Here is a 16,318-nt window from a genome sequence, read left to right as displayed (position 1 = left end):
TCTCGGCCTCTCGCCCTGGTGGGGCCTCTGGCTCTCGGCCTCTGCCTCTCTCCCTGGTGGGGCATCGGCCTCTCGCCCTGTTGGGGTGTCTCTGCCTCTCGCCCTGTTGGGGTGTCTCGGCCTCTTGGCTGGCGGGGCCTCGGCCTCTTGGCTGGCGGGGCCTCGGCCTCTTGGCTGGCGGGCCTCTGCCTCTCGCCCTGGTGGGGCCTCGGCCTCTGCCTCTCGCCCTGGTGGGGCCTCGGCCTCTGCCTCTCGCCCTGGTGGGGCCTTGGCCTCTCGCCCTGGTGGGGCCTTGGCCTCTCGCCCTGGTGTGGCCCCGGCCTCTCGCCCTGGTGTGGCCCCGGCCTCTCGCCCTGGTGGGGCCCCGGCCTCTCGCCCTGGTGGGGCCTCCTCTATCCCTGGTGGGGCCTCGGCCTCTCGCCCTAGTGGGGCCTCGGCTTCTCTCCCTGGTGAGTCCTCTACCTCTCGCCCTGGTGGGGCCTCGGCCTCTGCCTCTGCCTCTCGCCCTGGTGGGGCCTCGGCCTCTGCCTCTCTCCCTGGTGGGGCCTCGGCCTCTGCCTCTCGCCCTGACGGGGCCTCGGCCTCTCGCCCTGGTGGGGCCTCGGCCTCTGCCTCTCGCCCTGGTGGGGCCTCGGCCTCTGCCTCTCGCCCTGACGGGGCCTCGGCCTCTCGCCCTGGTGGGGCCTCGGCCTCTGCCTCTCGCCCTGGTGGGGCCTCGGCCTCTCGCCATCTCACCCTGACGGGGCCTCGGCCTCTCGCCCTGGTGGGGCCTCGGCCTCTCGCCTTGTTGGGGCCTCGGCCTCTCGCCCTGGTGGGGCCTTGGCCTCTCGCCCTGGTGAAGCATTGGCCTCGGCCTCTCGCCCTGGTCGGGCCTTGGCCTCTCGCCTTGGTGGGGCCTCGACCTCTCGCTCTGGTGGGGCCTCGGCCTTGACCTCTCGGCCTCTCGCCCTGGTGGGGCCTCTGGCTCTCGGCCTCTCGCCCTGGTGGGGCATCGGCCTCTCGCCCTGTTGGGGTGTCTCTGCCTCTCGCCCTGTTGGGGTGTCTCGGCCTCTCGGCTGGCGGGGCCTCGGCCTCTTGGCTGGCGGGCCTCTGCCTCTCGCCCTGGTGGGGCCTCGGCCTCTCGCCCTGGTGGGGCCTCGGCCTCTGCCTCTCGCCCTGGTGGGGCCTTGGCCTCTCGCCCTGGTGTGGCCCCGGCCTCTCGCCCTGGTGTGGCCCCGGCCTCTCGCCCTGGTGTGGCCCCGGCCTCTCGCCCTGGTGTGGCCCCGGCCTCTCGCCCTGGTGTGGCCCCGGCCTCTCGCCCTGGTGGGGCCTCGGCCTCTATCCCTGGTGGGGCCTCGGCCTCTATCCCTGGTGGGGCCTCGGCCTCTCGCCCTAGTGGGGCCTCGGCCTCTCTCCCTGGTGGGGCCTCGGCCTCTCTCCCTGGTGGGGCCTTTTCCTCGGCCTCTCGCCCTGGTGGGGCCTCGGCCTCGGCCTCTCGCCCTGGTGGGGCCTCGGCCTCTCGCCCTGGTGGGGCCTCGGCCTCTGCCTCTCGCCCTGGTGGGGCCTCTGCCTCTGCCTTTCTCCCTGGTGGGGCCTCTGCCTCTCGCCCTGGTGGGGCCTCTGCCTCTCGCCCTGGTGGGGCCTCGGCCTCTGCCTCTCGCCCGGGTGGGGCCTCGGCCTCTGCCTCTCGCCCGGGTGGGGCCTCTGCCTCTCGCCCGGGCGGGGCCTCGGCCTCTCGCCCGGGCGGGGCATCGGCCTCTGCCTCTTGCCCGGGCGGGGCCTCTGCCTCTCGCCCGGGCGGGGCCTCTGCCTCTCGCCCGGGCGGGGCCTCTGCCTCTCACCCCGGCGGGGCCTCTGCCTCTCACCCCGGCGGGGCCTCGGCCTCTGCCTCTTGCCCGGGCGGGGCCTCTGCCTCTCGCCCGGGCGGGGCCTCTGCCTCTCGCCCGGGCGGGGCCTCTGCCTCTCGCCCGGGCGGGGCCTCTGCCTCTCACCCCGGCGGGGCCTCTGCCTCTCACCCCGGCGGGGCCTCGGCCTCTGCCTCTTGCCCGGGCGGGGCCTCTGCCTCTTGCCCGGGCGGGGCCTCTGCCTCTTGCCCGGGCGGGGCCTCTGCCTCTCGCCCGGGCGGGGCCTCTGCCCCTCACCCGGGCGGGGCCTCTGCCTCTCGCCCGGGCGGGGCCTCTGCCTCTCACCCCGGCGGGGCCTCTGCCTCTCACCCCGGCGGGGCCTCTGCCTCTCACCCCGGCGGGGCCTCGGCCTCTGCCTCTCGCCCTGGAGGGCCTCTGCCTCCCGCCCTGGAGGGGCCTTGGCCTCTCGCCCTCTTCCCCTGGTGGGGCCTCGGCCTCTCGCCCTGGTGGGGCATCAGCCTCTGCCTCTTGCCCTGGTGGGGCCTCGGCCTCTGCCTCTCGCCCTGGTGGGGCCTCGGCCTCTTGCCCTGGTGGGGCCTCGGCCTCTCGCCCTGGTGGGGCATTGGTGGGGTCTCGGCCTCTCGACCTGGTGGGGCCTCGGCCTCTCGCCCTGGTGGGGCCTCGGCCTCTCGCCATCTCACCCTGACGGGGCCTCTGCCTCTCGCCCTGGTGGGGCCTCGGCCTCTGCCTCTCGCCCTGGTGGGGCCTCGGCCTCTGCCTCTCGCCCTGGTGGGGCCTCGGCCTCTGCCTCTCGCCCTGGTGGGGCCTCGGCCTCTCGCCATCTCACCCTGACGGGGCCTCGGCCTCTCGCCTTGGTCGGGCCTCGGCCTCTCGCCTTGGTGGGGCCTCTGCCTCTCGCCCTGGTGGGGCCTCTGCCTCTCGCCCTGGTGGGGCCCTCTGCCTCTTGTCCTGGTGGGGCCTCGACCTCTCACCCTTTAGGACTCTCGTCCTGGTGGGGCCTCGGCCTCTCGCCCTGTTGGGGTGTCTCTGCCTCTCGGCTGCGGGGCCTCGGCCTCTTGGCTGGCGGGCCTCAGCCTCTGCCTCTCGCCCTGGTGGGGACTTGGCCTCTATCTCTCGCCCTTGTGGGGCCTTGGTCTCTACCTCTCGCCCAGGTAGGGCCTTGGCCTCTCGCCCTGGTGAAGCATTGGCCTCGGCCTCTCGCCCTGGTCGGGCCTTGGCCTCTCGCCTTGGTGGGGCCTCGACCTCTCGCTCTGGTGGGGCCTCGGCCTTGACCTCTCGGCCTCTCGCCCTGGTGGGGCCTCTGGCTCTCGGCCTCTGCCTCTCGCCCTGGTGGGGCATCGGCCTCTCGCCCTGTTGGGGTGTCTCTGCCTCTCGCCCTGTTGGGGTGTCTCGGCCTCTCGGCTGGCGGGGCCTCGGCCTCTTGGCTGGCGGGGCCTCGGCCTCTCGGCCTCTTGGCTGGCGGGCCTCTGCCTCTCGCCCTGGTGGGGCCTCGGCCTCTGCCTCTCGCCCTGGTGGGGCCTCGGCCTCTGCCTCTCGCCCTGGTGGGGCCTTGGCCTCTCGCCCTGGTGGGGCCTTGGCCTCTCGCCCTGGTGTGGCCCCGGCCTCTCGCCCTGGTGGGGCCCCGGCCTCTCGCCCTGGTGGGGCCTCCTCTATCCCTGGTGGGGCCTCGGCCTCTCGCCCTAGTGGGGCCTCGGCTTCTCTCCCTGGTGAGTCCTCTACCTCTCGCCCTGGTGGGGCCTCTGCCTCTGCCTCTCGCCCTGGTGGGGCCTCGGCCTCTGCCTCTCGCCCTGACGGGGCCTCGGCCTCTCGCCCTGGTGGGGCCTCGGCCTCTGCCTCTCACCCTGGTGGGGCCTCGGCCTCTGCCTCTCGCCCTGACGGGGCCTCGGCCTCTCGCCCTGGTGGGGCCTCGGCCTCTGCCTCTCGCCCTGGTGGGGCCTCGGCCTCTCGCCATCTCACCCTGACGGGGCCTCGGCCTCTCGCCCTGGTGGGGCCTCGGCCTCTCGCCTTGTTGGGGCCTCGGCCTCTCGCCCTGGTGGGGCCTCGGCCTCTCGCCCTGGTGGGGCCTTGGCCTCTCGCCCTGGTGAAGCATTGGCCTCGGCCTCTCGCCCTGGTCGGGCCTTGGCCTCTCGCCTTGGTGGGGCCTCGACCTCTCGCTCTGGTGGGGCCTCGGCCTTGACCTCTCGGCCTCTCGCCCTGGTGGGGCCTCTGGCTCTCGGCCTCTCGCCCTGGTGGGGCATCGGCCTCTCGCCCTGTTGGGGTGTCTCTGCCTCTCGCCCTGTTGGGGTGTCTCGGCCTCTCGGCTGGCGGGGCCTCGGCCTCTTGGCTGGCGGGCCTCTGCCTCTCGCCCTGGTGGGGCCTCGGCCTCTCGCCCTGGTGGGGCCTCGGCCTCTGCCTCTCGCCCTGGTGGGGCCTTGGCCTCTCGCCCTGGTGGGGCCTTTGCCTCTCGCCCTGGTGTGGCCCCGGCCTCTCGCCCTGGTGTGGCCCCGGCCTCTCGCCCTGGTGGGGCCCCGGCCTCTCGCCCTGGTGGGGCCTCGGCCTCTCGCCCTGGTGGGGCCTCGGCCTCTCGCCCTGGTGGGGCCTCGGCCTCTCTCCCTGGTGGGGCCTCGGCCTCTCTCCCTGGTGGGGCCTCGGCCTCTCTCCCTGGTGGGGCCTTTTCCTCGGCCTCTCGCCCTGGTGGGGCCTCGGCCTCGGCCTCTCGCCCTGGTGGGGCCTCGACCTCTCGCCCTGGTGGGGCCTCGGCCTCTCACCGTCTTATCCTGGTGGGGCCTCGGCCTCGGCTTCTCGCCCTGGTGAGTCCTCTGCCTCTCGCCCTGGTGGGGCCTCGGCCTCTGCCTCTCTCCCTGGTGGGGCCTCGGCCTCTGCCTCTCGCCCTGGTGGGGCCTCGGCCTCTGCCTCTCGCCCGGGCGGGGCCTCGGCCTCTGCCTCTCGCCCGGGCGGGGCCTCAGCCTCTGCCTCTCGCCCGGGCGGGGCCTCGGCCTCTGCCTCTCGCCCCGGCGGGGCCTCGGCCTCTGCCTCTCGCCCTGGTGGGGCCTCGGCCTCTGCCTCTCGCCCTGGAGGGCCTCTGCCTCCCGCCCTGGAGGGGCCTTGGCCTCTCGCCCTCTTCCCCTGGTGGGGCCTCGGCCTCTCGCCCTGGTGGGGCATCAGCCTCTGCCTCTCGCCCTGGTGGGGCCTCTGCCTCTCGCCCTGGTGGGGCCTCTGCCTCTTGCCCTGGTGGGGCCTTGGTGGGGCCTCGGCCTCTCGCCCTGGTGGGGCCTCGGTCTCTCGCCATCTCACCCTGACGGGGCCTCGGCCTCTCGCCCTGGTGGGGCCTCGGCCTCTGCCTCTCGCCCTGGTGGGGCCTCGGCCTCTCGCCATCTCACCCTGGTGGGGCCTCGGCCTCTCGCTCTGGTGGGGCCTCGGCCTCTCGCCCTGGTGGGGCCTCGGCCTCTCGCCCTGGTGGGGCCTCGGCCTCTCGCCCTGGTGGGGCCTCTGCCTCTCGCCCTGGTGGGGCCTCTGCCTCTCGCCCTGGTGGGTCCTCTGCCTCTCGTCCTGTTGGGGTGTCTCTGTCTCTCGCCCTGTTGGGGTGTCTCGGCCTCTCAGCTGGCGGGGCCTCGGCCTCTTGGCTGGCGGGCCTCTGCCTCTCGCCCTGGTGGTGCCTCTGCCTCTCGCCCTGGTGGGGCCTTGGCCTCTCGCCCTGGTGGGGCCTTTGCCTCTCGCCCTGGTGTGGCCCCGGCCTCTCGCCCTGGTGTGGCCCCGGCCTCTCGCCCTGGTGTGGCCCCGGCCTCTCGCCCTGGTGTGGCCCCGGCCTCTCGCCCTGGTGGGGCCTCGGCCTCTATCCCTGGTGGGGCCTCGGCCTCTCGCCCTAGTGGGGCCTCGGCCACTCTCCCTGGTGGGGCCTCGGCCTCTCTCCCTGGTGGGGCCTCGGCCTCTCTCCCTGGTGGGGCCTCTCTCCCTGGTGGGGTGTCCCGCCCTCTCGCCCTAGTGGTGCCTCGTCCTCTTGCCCTGTTGGAGCTTCGGCATCTGCCTCTTGGCTGGCGAGGCCTCAACCTCTGCCTCTCGCACTGGTGGGGCCTCGGCCTCTCGCCCTGGTCGGGCCTCAGCCTCTCGCCCTGGTCGGGCCTCGGCCTATCGCCCTGGTCGGGCCTTGGCCTCGGCCTCTCGCCCTGGTGGGGCCTGGGCCTCTCGCATTGGTGGGGCCTCAGCCTTCTGCCCTGGTGGGGCCTCGGCCTCTCGCCCTGGTGGGGCCCCGGCCTCTCGCCCTGGTGGGGCCCCGGCCTCTCGCCCTGGTGGGGCCCCGGCCTCTCGCCCTGGTGGGGCCTCGGCCTCTGCCTCTCGCCCTGCTGGGGCCTCGCCCTCTGCCTCTCGCCCTGCTGGGGCCTCGGCCTCTGCCTCTCACCCTGCTGGGGCCTCGGCCTCTGCCTCTCACCCTGCTGGGGCCTCTGCCTCTCACCCTGCTGGGGCCTCTGCCTCTCACCCTGCTGGGGCCTCTGCCTCTCACCCTGCTGGGGCCTCGGCCTCTGCCTCTCGCCCTGCTGGGGCCTCGGCCTCTGCCTCTCGCCCTGGTGGGGCCTCGGCTTTTGCCTCTCACCCTTGTGGGGCCTCGGCCTCTCGCCCTTGTGGGGCTTCGGCCTCTCGCCCTTGTGGGGCCTCGACCTCTCGTCCTGGTGGGGCCTTGGCCTCTGCCTCTCGCCCTGGTGGGGCCTTGGCCTCTGCCTCTCGTCCTGGTGGGGCCTTGGCCTCTGCCTCTCGTCCTGGTGGGGCCTTGGCCTCTGCCTCTCATCCTGGTGGGGCCTTGGCCTCTACCGCTCGTCCTGGTGGGGCCTCGGCCTCTCTCCCTGGTGGGGCCTTTTCCTCGGCCTCTCGGCCTCTCGCCCTGGTGGGGCCTCGGCCTCTCGCCCTGGTGGGGCCTCGGCCTCTCGCCCTGGTGGGGCCTTGGCCTCGGCCTCTCGCCCTGGTGGGGCCTTGTCCTCGGCCTCTCGCCCTGGTGGGGCCTTGGCCTCGGCCTCTCGCCCTGGTGGGGCCTTGGCCTCTGCCTCTCGCCCTGGTGGGGTTTTGACCTCTACCTCTTTCCCTGGTGGGACATTGGCTTTGGCCTCTTGCCCTGGTGGGGCCTTGGCCTCGGCCTCTCACCCTGGTGGGGCCTCGGCCTCTCGCCCTGGTGGGGCCTCGTCCTCTTGCCCTGTTGGAGCTTCGGCATCTGCCTCTCGGCTGGCGAGGCCTCAACCTCTGTCTCTCGCACTGGTGGGGCCTTGGCCTCTGCCTTTCGCCCTGGTGGGGCCTCTGCCTTTCGCCCTGGTGGGGCCTCGGCCTCTCGCCCTGGTGGGGCCTCGTCCTCTTGCCCTGTTGGAGCTTCGGCATCTGCCTCTCGGCTGGCGAGGCCTCAACCTCTGTCTCTCGCCCTGATCGGGCCTTGGCCTCCGCCTCTCACCCTGGTGGGGCCTCAGCTTCTCGCACTGGTAGAGCCTGGGCCTCTCAGCCTCTCGCATTGGTGGGGCCTCAGCCTTCCGCCCTGGTGGGGCCTCGGCCTCCCGCCCTGGTGGGGCCTCGGCCTCCCGCCCTGGTGGGGCCTCGGCCTCCCACCCTGGTGGGGCCTCGGCCTCTCGCCCTGTGGTGGGGCCTCAGCCTCTCGCCCTGGTGGGGCCTCGACCTCTCGCCCTGGTGGGGCCTCGGCCTCTCACCGTCTTATCCTGGTGGGGCCTCGGCCTCTCGCCCTGGTGAGTCCTCTGCCTCTCGCCCTGGTGGGGCCTCTGCCTCTGCCTCTCGCCCTGGTTTGGCCTCGGCCTCTGCCTCTCTCCCTGGTGGGGCCTCGGCCTCTGCCTCTCGCCCCGGCGGGGCCTCGGCCTCTGCCTCTCGCCCCGGTGGGGCCTCGGCCTCTGCCTCTCGCCCTGGAGGGGCCTTGGCCTCTCGCCCTCTTCCGCTGGTGGGGCCTCTCGCCCTGGTGGGGCATCAGCCTCTGCCTCTCGCCCTGGTGGGGCCTCTGCCTCTCGCCCTGGTGGGGCCTCGGCCTCTTGCCCTGGTGGGGCCTCGGCCTCTCGCCCTGGTGGGGCCTTGGTGGGGTCTCGGCCTCTCGCCCTGGTGGGGCCTCGGCCTCTCGCCCTGTTGGGGCCTCGGCCTCTCGCCATCTCACCCTGACGGGGCCTCGGCCTCTCGCCCTGGTGGGGCCTCGGCCTCTGCCTCTCGCCCTGGTGGGGCCTCGGCCTCTGCCTCTCACCCTGCTGGGGCCGGCCTCGGCCTCTGCCTCTCACCCTGCTGGGGCCTCGGCCTCTGCCTCTCGCCCTGGTGGGACCTCGGCGTCTGCCTCTCGCCCTGGTGGGACCTCGGCGTCTGCCTCTCGCCCTGGTGGGGCCTCGGCTTCTGCCTCTCGCCCTAGTGGGGCATCAGCCTTTATCGCCCTCGTTGGGCATCGGCCCCTCTTGCCCTGGTGGGGCCTTGGCCTCTGCCTCTCGCCCTGGTGGGGCCTTGGCCTCTGCCTCTCGCCCTGGTGGGGCCTTGGCCTCTGCCTCTCGCCCTGGTGGGGCCTTGGCCTCTGCCTCTCGCTCTGGTGAGGCATTGGCCTCGGCCTCTCGCCCTGGTCGGGCCTTGGCCTCGGCCTCTCGCCCTGGTTGAACCTCGGCCTCTTGCTCTGGTGGGGCCTCGACCTCTCACCCTCTAGGCCTCTCGTCCTGGTGGGGCCTCTGCCTCTCGCCCTTTTGGGGTGTCTCTGCCTCTCTGCTGGTGTGGCCTCGGCCTCTCGCCCTGGTGGGGCATCGGCCTCTCGCCCTGTTGGGGTGTCTCTGCCTCTCGGCTGGTGAGGCCTCTGCCTCTCTCACCCTTGTGGGGCCTCTGCCTCTCGCCCTGGTGTGGCCTCGGCCTCTCGCCCTGGTGGGGGTCTCACCGTGGTGAGGCCTTGGGTTCTCGCTCTGGTGGGACCTCAGCCTCTCTTGCCCTGGTGGGGACTTGGCCTCTATCTCTCGTCCTTGTGAGGCCTTGGTCTCTACCTCTCGCCCAGGTAGGGCCTTGGCTTCGGCCTCTCGCCCAGGTAGGGCCTTGGCTTCGGCCTCTCGCCCAGGTAGGGCCTTGGCTTCGGCCTCTCGCCCTGGTGGGGCCTCGGCCTCTCGCCCTGGTGGGGCCTCGGCCTCTCGCCCTGGTGGGGCCTCGGCCTCTCGCCCTGGTGGGGCCTCGGCCTCTCGCCCTGGTAGGGCCTCGGCCTCTCGCCCTGGTCGGGCATTGGCCTCTGCCTCTCGCCCTGGTCGGGCATTGGCCTCGGCCTCTCGCCCTGGTCGGTCCTTGGCCTCGGCCTATCGCCCTGGTTGGGCCTTGGCCTCTCGCACTGGTAGAGTCTCGCCCTGGTGGGGCCTGGGCCTCTCGGCCTCTCGCATTGGTGGGGCCTGGGCCTCCCGCCCTGGTGGGGCCCCGGCCTCTCGCCCTGGTGTGGTCCCGGCCTCTCGCCCTGTTGGGGTGTCTCGCCCTGGTGGGGCCTCTCACCGTCTTACCCTGGTGGAGCCTTTGCCTCTGCCTCTCGCCCTGGTGAGGCCTCTGCCTCTCGCCCTGGTGGGGCCTCGGCCTCTCCCTCTCGCCCTGGTGGGGCCTCGACCTCTCCCTCTCGCCCTGGTGGGGCCTCGGCCTCTCCCTCTCGCCCTGGTGGGGCCTCTGCCTCTCGCCCTGGTGGGGCCTCGGCCTCTGCCTCTCGCCCTGGTGGGGCCTCGGCCTCTGCCTCTCGCCCTGGTGGGGCCTCGGCCTCTGCCTCTCGCCCTGGTGGGGCCTCGGCCTCTGCCTCTCGCCCTGGTGGGGCCTCGGCCTCTGCCTCTCGCCCTGGTGGGGCCTCGGCCTCTGCCTCTCGCCCTGGTGGGGCTTTGGCCTCTGCCTCTCGCCCTGGTGGGGCTTTGGCCTCTTGACCTGGTCGGGCCTTGGCCTCGGCCTCGCCCTCTCGCCCTGGTGGGGCCTTGGCCTCTCGCCCTGGTGGGGCCTCGTCCTCTTGCCCTGTTGGAGCTTCGGCATCTGCCTCTCGGCTGGCGAGGCCTCAACCTCTGTCTCTCGCACTGGTGGGGCCTTGGCCTCTGCCTTTCGCCCTGGTGGGGCCTCTGCCTTTCGCCCTGGTGGGGCCTCGGCCTCTCGCCATCTCACCCTGGTGGGGCCTCGGCCTCTCGCTCTGGTGGGGCCTCGGCCTCTCGCCCTGGTGGGGCCTCGGCCTCTCGCCCTGGTGGGGCCTCTGCCTCTCGCCCTGGTGGGGCCTCTGCCTCTCGCCCTGGTGGGTCCTCTGCCTCTCGTCCTGTTGGGGTGTCTCTGTCTCTCGCCCTGTTGGGGTGTCTCGGCCTCTCAGCTGGCGGGGCCTCGGCCTCTTGGCTGGCGGGCCTCTGCCTCTCGCCCTGGTGGTGCCTCGGCCTCTGCCTCTCGCCCTGGTGGGGCCTTGGCCTCTCGCCCTGGTGGGGCCTTTGCCTCTCGCCCTGGTGTGGCCCCGGCCTCTCGCCCTGGTGTGGCCCCGGCCTCTCGCCCTGGTGTGGCCCCGGCCTCTCGCCCTGGTGGGGCCTCGGCCTCTATCCCTGGTGGGGCCTCGGCCTCTCGCCCTAGTGGGGCCTCGGCCACTCTCCCTGGTGGGGCCTCGGCCTCTCTCCCTGGTGGGGCCTCGGCCTCTCTCCCTGGTGGGGTGTCCCGCCCTCTCGCCCTAGTGGTGCCTCGTCCTCTTGCCCTGTTGGAGCTTCGGCATCTGCCTCTTGGCTGGCGAGGCCTCAACCTCTGCCTCTCGCACTGGTGGGGCCTCGGCCTCTCGCCCTGGTCGGGCCTCAGCCTCTCGCCCTGGTCGGGCCTCGGCCTATCGCCCTGGTCGGGCCTTGGCCTCGGCCTCTCGCCCTGGTGGGCCTGGGCCTCTCGCATTGGTGGGGCCTCAGCCTTCTGCCCTGGTGGGGCCTCGGCCTCTCGCCCTGGTGGGGCCCCGGCCTCTCGCCCTGGTGAGGCCCCGGCCTCTCGCCCTGGTGGGGCCCCGGCCTCTCGCCCTGGTGGGGCCCCGGCCTCTCGCCCTGGTGGGGCCCCGGCCTCTCGCCCTGGTGGGGCCCCGCCCTCTGCCTCTCACCCTGCTGGGGCCTCGGCCTCTGCCTCTCACCCTGCTGGGGCCTCGGCCTCTGCCTCTCACCCTGCTGGGGCCTCGGCCTCTGCCTCTCACCCTGCTGGGGCCTCTGCCTCTCACCCTGCTGGGGCCTCTGCCTCTCACCCTGCTGGGGCCTCTGCCTCTCACCCTGCTGGGGCCTCGGCCTCTGCCTCTCGCCCTGCTGGGGCCTCGGCCTCTGCCTCTCGCCCTGGTGGGGCCTCGGCTTTTGCCTCTCACCCTTGTGGGGCCTCGGCCTCTCGCCCTTGTGGGGCTTCGGCCTCTCGCCCTTGTGGGGCCTCGACCTCTCGTCCTGGTGGGGCCTTGGCCTCTGCCTCTCGCCCTGGTGGGGCCTTGGCCTCTGCCTCTCGTCCTGGTGGGGCCTTGGCCTCTGCCTCTCGTCCTGGTGGGGCCTTGGCCTCTGCCTCTCATCCTGGTGGGGCCTTGGCCTCTACCGCTCGTCCTGGTGGGGCCTCGGCCTCTCTCCCTGGTGGGGCCTTTTCCTCGGCCTCTCGGCCTCTCGCCCTGGTGGGGCCTCGGCCTCTCGCCCTGGTGGGGCCTCGGCCTCTCGCCCTGGTGGGGCCTCGGCCTCTCGCCCTGGTGGGGCCTTGGCCTCGGCCTCTCGCCCTGGTGGGGCCTTGGCCTCGGCCTCTCGCCCTGGTGGGGCCTTGGCCTCTGCCTCTCGCCCTGGTGGGGTTTTGGCCTCTACCTCTTTCCCTGGTGGGACATTGGCTTTGGCCTCTTGCCCTGGTGGGGCCTTGGCCTCGGCCTCTCACCCTGGTGGGGCCTCGGCCTCTCGCCCTGGTGGGGCCTCGTCCTCTTGCCCTGTTGGAGCTTCGGCATCTGCCTCTCGGCTGGCGAGGCCTCAACCTCTGTCTCTCGCACTGGTGGGGCCTTGGCCTCTGCCTTTCGCCCTGGTGGGGCCTCTGCCTTTCGCCCTGGTGGGGCCTCGGCCTCTCGCCCTGATGGGGCCTCGGCCTCTCGCCCTGGTGGGGCCTCGTCCTCTTGCCCTGTTGGAGCTTCGGCACCTGCCTCTCGGCTGGCGAGGCCTCAACCTCTGTCTCTCGCCCTGATCGGGCCTTGGCCTCCGCCTCTCACCCTGGTGGGGCCTCAGCTTCTCGCACTGGTAGAGCCTGGGCCTCTCAGCCTCTCGCATTGGTGGGGCCTCAGCCTTCCGCCCTGGTGGGGCCTCGGCCTCCCGCCCTGGTGGGGCCTCGGCCTCCCACCCTGGTGGGGCCTCGGCCTCTCGCCCTGTGGTGGGGCCTCAGCCTCTCGCCCTGGTGGGGCCTCGACCTCTCGCCCTGGTGGGGCCTCGGCCTCTCACCGTCTTATCCTGGTGGGGCCTCGGCCTCGGCCTCTCGCCCTGGTGAGTCCTCTGCCTCTCGCCCTGGTGGGGCCTCTGCCTCTGCCTCTCGCCCTGGTTTGGCCTCGGCCTCTGCCTCTCTCCCTGGTGGGGCCTCGGCCTCTGCCTCTCGCCCCGGCGGGGCCTCGGCCTCTGCCTCTCGCCCCGGTGGGGCCTCGGCCTCTGCCTCTCGCCCTGGAGGGGCCTTGGCCTCTCGCCCTCTTCCGCTGGTGGGGCCTCTCGCCCTGGTGGGGCATCAGCCTCTGCCTCTCGCCCTGGTGGGGCCTCTGCCTCTCGCCCTGGTGGGGCCTCTGCCTCTCGCCCTGGTGGGGCCTCGGCCTCTTGCCCTGGTGGGGCCTCGGCCTCTCGCCCTGGTGGGGCCTTGGTGGGGTCTCGGCCTCTCGCCCTGGTGGGGCCTCGGCCTCTCGCCCTGTTGGGGCCTCGGCCTCTCGCCATCTCACCCTGACGGGGCCTCGGCCTCTCGCCCTGGTGGGGCCTCGGCCTCTGCCTCTCGCCCTGGTGGGGCCTCGGCCTCTGCCTCTCACCCTGCTGGGGCCGGCCTCGGCCTCTGCCTCTCACCCTGCTGGGGCCTCGGCCTCTGCCTCTCGCCCTGGTGGGACCTCGGCGTCTGCCTCTCGCCCTGGTGGGGCCTCGGCTTCTGCCTCTCGCCCTAGTGGGGCATCAGCCTTTATCGCCCTGGTTGGGCATCGGCCCCTCTTGCCCTGGTGGGGCCTTGGCCTCTGCCTCTCGCCCTGGTGGGGCCTTGGCCTCTGCCTCTCGCCCTGGTGGGGCCTTGGCCTCTGCCTCTCGCCCTGGTGGGGCCTTGGCCTCTGCCTCTCGCTCTGGTGAGGCATTGGCCTCGGCCTCTCGCCCTGGTCGGGCCTTGGCCTCGGCCTCTCGCCCTGGTTGAACCTCGGCCTCTTGCTCTGGTGGGGCCTCGACCTCTCACCCTCTAGGCCTCTCGTCCTGGTGGGGCCTCTGCCTCTCGCCCTTTTGGGGTGTCTCTGCCTCTCTGCTGGTGTGGCCTCGGCCTCTCGCCCTGGTGGGGCATCGGCCTCTCGCCCTGTTGGGGTGTCTCTGCCTCTCGGCTGGTGAGGCCTCTGCCTCTCTCACCCTTGTGGGGCCTCTGCCTCTCGCCCTGGTGTGGCCTCGGCCTCTCGCCCTGGTGGGGGTCTCACCGTGGTGAGGCCTTGGGTTCTCGCTCTGGTGGGACCTCAGCCTCTCTTGCCCTGGTGGGGACTTGGCCTCTATCTCTCGTCCTTGTGAGGCCTTGGTCTCTACCTCTCGCCCAGGTAGGGCCTTGGCTTCGGCCTCTCACCCAGGTAGGGCCTTGGCTTCGGCCTCTCGCCCAGGTAGGGCCTTGGCTTCGGCCTCTCGCCCTGGTGGGGCCTCGGCCTCTCGCCCTGGTGGGGCCTCGGCCTCTCGCCCTGGTAGGGCCTCGGCCTCTCGCCCTGGTCGGGCATTGGCCTCTGCCTCTCGCCCTGGTCGGGCATTGGCCTCGGCCTCTCGCCCTGGTCGGTCCTTGGCCTCGGCCTATCGCCCTGGTTGGGCCTTGGCCTCTCACCCTGGTGGGGCCTCGGCCTCTCGCACTGGTAGAGTCTCGCCCTGGTGGGGCCTGGGCCTCTCGGCCTCTCGCATTGGTGGGGCCTGGGCCTCCCGCCCTGGTGGGGCCCCGGCCTCTCGCCCTGGTGTGGTCCCGGCCTCTCGCCCTGTTGGGGTGTCTCGCCCTGGTGGGGCCTCTCACCGTCTTACCCTGGTGGAGCCTTTGCCTCTGCCTCTCGCCCTGGTGAGGCCTCTGCCTCTCGCCCTGGTGGGGCCTCGGCCTCTCCCTCTCGCCCTGGTGGGGCCTCGACCTCTCCCTCTCGCCCTGGTGGGGCCTCGGCCTCTCCCTCTCGCCCTGGTGGGGCCTCTGCCTCTCGCCCTGGTGGGGCCTCGGCCTCTGCCTCTCGCCCTGGTGGGGCCTCGGCCTCTGCCTCTCGCCCTGGTGGGGCCTCGGCCTCTGCCTCTCGCCCTGGTGGGGCCTCGGCCTCTGCCTCTCGCCCTGGTGGGGCCTCGGCCTCTGCCTCTCGCCCTGGTGGGGCCTCTGCCTCTCGCCCTGGTGGGGCTTTGGCCTCTGCCTCTCGCCCTGGTGGGGCTTTGGCCTCTTGACCTGGTCGGGCCTTGGCCTCGGCCTCGCCCTCTCGCCCTGGTGGGGCCTTGGCCTCTCGCCCTGGTGGGGCCTCGTCCTCTTGCCCTGTTGGAGCTTCGGCATCTGCCTCTCGGCTGGCGAGGCCTCAACCTCTGTCTCTCGCACTGGTGGGGCCTTGGCCTCTGCCTTTCGCCCTGGTGGGGCCTCTGCCTTTCGCCCTGGTGGGGCCTCTGCCTTTCGCCCTGGTGGGGCCTCTGCCTTTCGTCCTGGTGGGGCCTCTGCCTTTCACTCTGGTGGGGCCTCTGCCTCTCGCCCTGGTGGGGCATTGGACCTCGGCCTCTCGCCCTGATCGGGCCTTGGCCTCGGCCTCTCACCCTGATGGGGCCTCGGCTTCTCGCACTGGTAGAGCCTCGCCCTCTATCCCTGGTGGGGCCTGGGCCTCTCAACCTCTCGCATTGGTGGGGCCTCGGCCTCCCGCCCTGGTGGGGCCTCGGCCTCTCGCCCTGGTGGGGCCTCGGCCTCTCGCCCTGGTGGGGCCTCGGCCTCTCGCCCTGGTGGGGCCTCGGCCTCTCACAGTCTTATCCTGGTGGGGCCTCTGCCTCTCGCCCTGGTGGGGCCTCGGCCTCTGCCTCTCGCCCTGGTGGGGCCTCGGCCTCTGCCTCTCGCCCTCTGCCTCTCGCCCGGGTGGGGCCTCGGCCTCTCCCTCTCGCCCGGGTGGGGCCTCGGCCTCTGCCTCTCGCCCGGGTGGGGCCTCGGCCTCTGCCTCTCGCCCTGGTGGGGCCTCGGCCTCTGCCTCCCGCCCTGGAGGGGCCTTGGCCTCTCGCCCTCTTCCCCTGGTGGGGCCTCGGCCTCTCGCCCTGTTGGGGTGTCTCTGCCTCTCGGCTGGTGTGGCCTCGGCCTCTCGCCCTGGTGGGGCATCGGCCTCTCGCCCTCTTGGGGTGTCTCTGCCTCTCGGCTGGTGAGGCCTCGGCCTCTGCCTCTCTCACCCTGGTGGGGCCTCTGCCTCTCGCCCTGGTGTGGCCTCGGCCTCTTGCCCTGGTTGGGCATCGGCCCCTCTCGCCCTGGTGGGGACTTGGCCTCTATCTCTCGCCCTTGTGGGGCCTTGGTCTCTACCTCTCGCCCAGGTAGGGCCTTGGCTTCGGCCTCTCGCCCAGGTAGGGCCTTGGCCTCGGCCTCTCGACCTGGTGGGGCCTCGGTCTCTCGCCCTGGTGGGGCCTCTGCCTTTCTCCCTGGTAGGGCCTCTGCCTCTCGCCCTGGTCGGGCATTGGCCTCGGCCTCTCGCCCTGGTCGGGCATTGGCCTCGGCCTCTCGCCCTGGTCGGGCCTTGGCCTCGGCCTCTCGCCCTGGTCGGGCCTTGGCCTCGGCCTCTCGCCCCGGTCGGGCCTGGGCCTCGGCCTATCGCCCTGGTTGGGCCTTGGCCTCGGCCTCTCACCCTGGTGGGGCCTCGGCCTCTCGCACTGGTAGAGCCTCGCCCTCTCGCCCTGGTGGGGCCTGGGCCTCTCGGCCTCTCGCATTGGTGGGGCCTGGGCCTCTCGGCCTCTCGCATTGGTGGGGCCTCGGCCTCTGCCTTTCGCCCTGGTGGGGCCTCGGCCTCTGCCTTTCGCCCTGGTGGGGCCTCGGCCTCTGCCTTTCGCCCTGGTGGGGCCTTGGCCTCTGCCTTTCGCCCTTGTGGGGCCTCTGCCTTTCGCCCTGGTGGGGCCTCTGCCTTTTGCCTTGGTGGGGCCTCTGCTGTTCGCCCTGGTCGGGCGTTGGCCTCGGCCTCCCGCCCTGATCGGGCCTTGGCCTCGGCCTCTCACCCTGGTGGAGCCTCGCCCTGGTGGGGCCTCGGCCTCTCGCCCTGGTGGGGCCTCGACCTCTCGCCCTGGTGGGGCCTCGACCTCTCGCCCTGGTGGGGCCTCGGACTCTCACCGTCTTATCCTGGTGGGGCCTCGGCCTCTGCCTCTCGCCCTGGTGGGGCCTCGGCCTCT

At 73.3% G+C, this 16,318-nt stretch overlaps 1 long non-coding RNA gene across 1 annotated transcript in view; it reads left to right on the top strand.

The window, feature by feature from the left end:
- LOC138562842 (uncharacterized) overlaps nt 1–16,318 on the top strand; it is a 63,510-nt gene that overhangs the window by 26,326 nt on the left and 20,866 nt on the right. The gene's annotated exons all lie outside the window — the stretch shown is intronic.

The sequence above is a fragment of the Ambystoma mexicanum genome, unplaced genomic scaffold, assembly GCF_040938575.1.
Source record: "Ambystoma mexicanum isolate Mex_15411 unplaced genomic scaffold, UKY_AmexF1_1 Mex_scaf83, whole genome shotgun sequence".
In the NCBI taxonomy this organism is placed as follows: domain Eukaryota; kingdom Metazoa; phylum Chordata; class Amphibia; order Caudata; family Ambystomatidae; genus Ambystoma; species Ambystoma mexicanum.
The sequence above is the reverse complement of the archived record's forward strand: the minus strand, read 5'-3'. Positions and strand labels throughout refer to the sequence as shown.